Genomic DNA, 6,000 nt, shown 5'->3' with positions numbered 1-6,000 from the left:
ATGTGAGTGCTGGGCCCTCGTGCTTGCATGACAGGCACTTTACCAACAGAGCCATTTCCCAGCCCCGATTCCTATTCTGTAGACGCATAAACAGGTGGGGTGGGGGAGTACCACACCTCCAGTGAAGAGCCACCTGGTTAAGTACTAGGCTTCAAATCAATCAGCACACAGCAAAGGGAGGGGCCTGTGTCCTTCAGAGAGGACTTCCGGCTATGATGGGAAGAGTCTGGAGGAGGAGAGGCTAGGGCTGGGGTGATGGGCTGGCTTCTCCTGCCGGGGGAAGTTGTAGGTCAGATGGAGGTGTGAGAGATGAGGGGGCAGCGAACTGGAAGACAGAGAAACGAGGCTGTCCCGGAGAGGATCAGGGAGAGGTGTGGGAGGCTGCCGTGCTGGTTTGGGACTTTTAGGAGGCAATTCAGCTGCTGCCACACTCAGTGAGCCGGTCTAAAACAAAGGGGATGAAGGGATGGGAGCACTTACACTCTGCTGGTGAAGTGTAAAACTGACTTGGAAAATTGTGAGGCAGTATCTATTAGCAATGAACTTATCTGCATCAGCTGGGACTCTAGGTCTTTACTCTGAAAGGGACAGGTCCTTAAGTTCACCGAGAGCATCTCTGAGGTCAGTTTCTCCCAGCGTCCCATGCTAAGGAACAACCCATGTCCCCACCTGCAGCAGGACAGAAGAAGCCCACCCTGATGTATACACATCATGTGACACCGTACAGCAGAAGAACAAAAACATTGCTACACACACACACACACACAGGCATGGTGTGGGCGAATCTGACATACAGAGGGTTGAGAGAAAGAAGCCAAGGACATCCTGCCCCAGGACACGGAGTTCTAGAATGGACTGGAAGGGAATGAGGGTGAGAAAAGTCCCCACAAGTGGGAGCTAACAAGCGGGAGTTTTCAGGTATGGGAGAAGCAGTCTGGTGACTATAAACACATCCTAAATTCACTGAGCTATACATTTAATATTTGTGCATTTATCAAATCTGAGTTCTACTTCTAGAAAAAGTCAAAGCAATGATAGGCCTTAACCTATAATATGACAGAATACATGAAATCCAGTGGGGGAACTATGGGGGTGCAGAAGGGGAGGGGATCTAAATATGATTAAGATATATAAAATGCACAAAAATTCAATAAAATACTTATGAGACAAAAAAAAAAGATTTCCAAAGAACTGAAGGATAAGCAAGAGCCAGTCAACTGGAGAGGTTGGGGGCTGAGTCCGGGAGGAGGACCAGCATATGCAAAGGCCCTGCAGCAGGAGTACAGGTCTTGTTTGTCACCTGGGCTCTGGGATCATCTGATGGTACTCACCTCCCTTACTTCTCTATGCCTCCTTCTACTCATTTGCAGGTTTCCAAAGACATAGCTCATTCCTCGGGTCCCTTTAAAATGTCGTGGGAGGGGGCTACAGTCAGAGCCGGAGGGGCTGACTGGAGGTCCAGGCTGGATTCAAAGCTGAGCTGTGCTGTGAATTGTGTGTCTCTTTCCCATCTCTAAGAACAGTCTTTAATACATGATGTAGAAGTCACTGAGGTGAAAGGTACATTCAATAGATGCCTATCATGTGGGAGTCAGGGAGTGAGGCTGAGAAGGTGGTCCCCCAAACCTGTGGCTTCCTTGGAGTGACCCGGTGCAGCCTCCTGGAGGCCCTGGTGGCCTGTCACAGAGCTCCCCACCACCCAGGACAGAGCCCAGCATGTATTGAGGTGGGAGGAATTTGGGAGGGCATGTCACTCAGCCCTCACAGGAACGCTATGAACTGCCACCATCCCACTTTACAGAAGGTCAAACTGAGGCACAGAAAGGTTGAATAACTTGCCCAAAGTCCCATGATTAATCATCTATGGAGTCTGGCTCTGGATTCCCTGCTCTCAACCACGCTGCATAAAGTAGTGATTCCTGGGCTAGTATCCCTCACTGGGAAGGTGCTTGAAGCAATCTTAGGAGCCCCTCAAGGCTACTGACCAAACTTAGCCCTGTCAAGGCAGCCAGTGGGACACTCTGACCCCCTGACTTTAATGAGAGCCACACCCTTTTCGAGGAAGGTGAATCCACAAGAATAATTGTGGAGCCGACAGACAACTGAAGTCCTGTGTAGCCTGGAGGTCCCTGGAAGGATGTGACTGCTGAGCCCAAGTTGCTCTTTCTGACAATTTTTGGGGGGGGCTTCTGTTGTCATCGCTGTTTCTTGGGGTAGGAGCAATGGGCATCTTGGAAACTAGCCAGTGCTGCTCCATCTGGCACCCTGAGGACTCTTGGCCACCCCCTTCCCCTCGGTGCCATTGTGGTTTACTGTACCCTTTCATTTTACTGAGAAGAAGCCTGGTTGGAATGTTCTAGAAACTGCAGCCTGGGGGTGGTGGAAGGAGGCAGGGGAGAGGGAATCGCTTATTTCCCTTGGCAGCAGTCTGAACTCAGTCACTGGAGAGGGCTACTGGATGGGGGGTTGTGGAAGATGCTTCCTGGTGCCTGGAACCAATCAACAAGCGAAGCTATGGTAATACTAGCTGGCGTCTGTGGAGCATTGCTGACGCTTGGCAGCAAGGCTTGGGGCCTCAGTGGCATCCAGCTCTATCTGGGCTGGAGGGTGGGGAAATTCATTTGGGCAAAAGTCTGTATTGGGGGACCCCTTAATTCTTGCCAAACCGAGGCTGTTAGTCCCTCAGCTGGAGGGCTGTTTCGTAGGTATGTTTCCCTTTCACCTTACACACAAAGAGCAAGACATGATGCATGCATGTTGCTGCAGAGCTGCCCCCCAGGGATCTCCTTTGTAGGTACCGCATCCCTAGGGATCTATTGAAACCTTTCAGTTTCAGGTACCACTTCTGTAACCCTCTTCAGCTCTGGCCTGTTCATCCAACTCTTCCTTCACACCCTGCCCTTGACTCAGGAGGGTCCTGGCATCCCAGCAGCTCCCTTCTAGCACTTTCCTCAGTTTCCAGGGCAGGACAGGTGCCCAAGCAGGAGTACACCCAGGATCATGGATGTCTAAGCCCCTCAGTGGCCAAGACAAGGCTGTCCCTCTCCAAGAGGGACACCCCAACTCCAGGGTAACTTGGCAAGACAGAACTTTCCTGAAAAGACTGCAGGGAGCCTCTCCCAGGCATGTCTTCTTAACCCTTTCTGTGCCATGGACCTCTTAGATATCTGATGAAGTCAGCAGTCCTGCTCAAAATGATTTATAAGAATGAATTATGGTGGGGCTGGAGAGATGGCTCAGGGGTTAAGAGCACTGACTGCTCTTGTAGAGGACCAGGGCTCAATTCCCAGCACCCACATGGTGGCTATGAACTGTCCCTAACTCCAGTTCCAGGGGAATCTGAAGCCCTCTTTTGACCTCTGTGGCAATGCACGACACAAGTGCACTCACACACACGCAGGCAATACACTCATACACATAAAATAAATAAAATATTTTTAAAAAAGAATGCATGGGACTGGAGGGATGGCTCAGCGGTTAAGAACACCGGTTGTTCTTGCAGAAGACCCGGGTTCGAATCCCAGCACCCACATGGCAGCTAACAACTGTCCATAACTCCAGTCCCAGGGGATCCGACAGCCTCTTCTGACCTCCGTGGGCATTGCATGACATGGGTGCACTTACCTACATGCAGGCAATACACGCATACACATAAAATTTTTAAAAAATTAAATAAAAAAATGCATTATGGGCTGGGTGTGGTGGTGCACGCCTTTAATCCCAGCACTTGGGAGGCAGAGGCAGGTGGATCTTTGTGAGTTCAAGGCCAGCCTGGTCTACATAGTGAGTTCCAGGCCAGCTGGGGCTACAGGGAGACCCTGTCTCAAAAAACAAAACAAAACAAAAAACCCAGTAAAAAACCCCAAAACAGACAAAACCCCCAAACCACAAAACAAACACCAAAAACCTCCACAAAAACAAAAACACCCCACCCCCAAACCAAGACCAATACATTATGATGTAGCTCAGTTGGTAGAGCATTTGCCTAGTATACACAAGGCCTTGGTGCATAAGCTGGGGCTGGTGTTGCAAGCCTGTAATAACAGTACTGGAGAGTTAGGGGCAGGAGGATCAGAGATTCAAGGTCATCTTCAGCTACATAAAGAGTTCAAGGCCAGTCTGGGCTATATGAAACCCTGTCTCAAAAACAGAAACAAGAAACATGTTGTGATGCATTAAGAATGCATACAACAAAAACAGTTTTTAAATACAGACACTGAAGTATTTAAAAGGCAAATTTACAGCACAGTCACCTATGCTTCTTTGTTAGTTCATTAAACAATGAGAGTCAGGGAGATGGTTCAGTGAATAAGGTGCTTGTTGCACAAGTTCGAGGATCTGAGTTCAAATCTCCAGAGCCCATGTAAAGCTAGATGTAGTAGCTCATGCCTATAATCCCAGTGCTCCTACAGCAAGATGGAAGGAGGCAGGAGACTCTACTCTGCAGAAGCTCCAGGGTCAGCTTACCTGGTATACATAGCATTGAATGAGAGACCCTGCCTCAAACAAGGCAGGTGAGGACTGACACCCAGAGTTGTCCTCTTACCTGCACAAGCATGCCATGGCATGTATGTGCCTGCACTCACACATGTACACACACACACATACATACATGATAAATAATAAATAAATAATGAAATTTCAGGTTGAGGACATGGCTCAGTAGTAGGAGACTTGCCTAGCATGGGGCGGGGGGGGGGGGCCCGGGGGCTCTTTTCAAACACACAAAAAAACAAACAGTTATTGGGATAACACAAAAAAACCTTTATGGGGGGGGGGACCTGGAGTCTATCTCCAGCACCACAACAAACAAACAGATATTGTGATAAGCCCAACAAGACTTTCAGAGTGTTGGCAGCTTAGTGCCCCAGATTATTTACAGTAACTTGAGTGATATGGAAATATCTGTGATTTTTATCAATGACTGAATCACAGAGAGTCTAGTATAGCCGGACAAAGCGCCAAGACAGACAAATTAGTAAGAGGACAAACATTAAATGGCAATGCAAAAAAAAAAAAAAGGTGACTGTACAGCATACTGTGGTAACATATCCGGTTAAGTGCAGCCGCAAATCACAGGCGTCCAGAGGTGGGGGTCCCTTCCCTCTCAAGTTTGTGGTGAGGACCAAAGACCAGTAGTGTGGAAGGCTGGTTAGAGCAGGCTTTGAGATGGTTGGTCAGCTCTCAGCGATCTGTTCTGTAAAAGTGGGATGATAACTAAGTAAGTATCTGACATTTGCTAATGCTTGCAAGTTCAGGAGATACCTGGAGACTGCAGGAGACCGTGGATTTTAGGGTGGTGGGTATGAAGACACTGAATGAATGAATGAATGAATGGGGCCAGAGGTGCTCCCCCACGATGCAGTAAGGTGGTCGGATGAAATGACTGATCAAAGCCTAGCTCTGGACCCAGCTGGATCACAGCCTGTGAGAATGTGGTGGTGGGAGGTGATCAGTCTTGGACTCCAGTAGCAGCTCAGGATGAGCATCTCCCACACCCCTGCATTTCCATTTGCTTGGGGACCAGCCGCTGGCTCCTCACTGCCGAGGCCGAGAACTCGGAACCCCGAGGGGGCAGGAGGTAAGGAGCCCCGGATCCGCCGGGTGGGGGACTCGAGGGCGGAAGGTCTGCTTTATTTTGGAAGGGCCGCTAGGCCGCCCCCGAGTGAATAAGGGGTGGGCATCCGTGCACCTTCTGACCCTGTTGGTCTCATGGTCACCTGCATCCGTGGGAATTTGGGGCAGGGGAATTTGGGGCGTGGGGGCGGGCCCTGAGGAGCCGAGCCCGCTGGGCAGACACGGTAGAGGAGGGACACCCTCAGCGGGGAAGTGAGCGTAACCGGGCTGCCGGCTCCTTTAAGAGGCTGGAGCCCCTGCTGTGGCGCCGTGCTTGGCGCAGCTCTGCGTGCCCACCGCGTTCCGGACAAGACGCTCGGAACCCCGCAAGGCCAGCAGCGTCCGACGCAGGGGAGGGCGTGGCCCGGCCGGGTTGATGGGCGG

The sequence above is a fragment of the Nannospalax galili genome, unplaced genomic scaffold (genome assembly GCF_000622305.1).
Source record: "Nannospalax galili isolate Female #2095 unplaced genomic scaffold, S.galili_v1.0 scaffold1688, whole genome shotgun sequence".
Taxonomy (NCBI): domain Eukaryota; kingdom Metazoa; phylum Chordata; class Mammalia; order Rodentia; family Spalacidae; genus Nannospalax; species Nannospalax galili.
Note: the sequence above shows the minus strand (reverse complement) of the source record.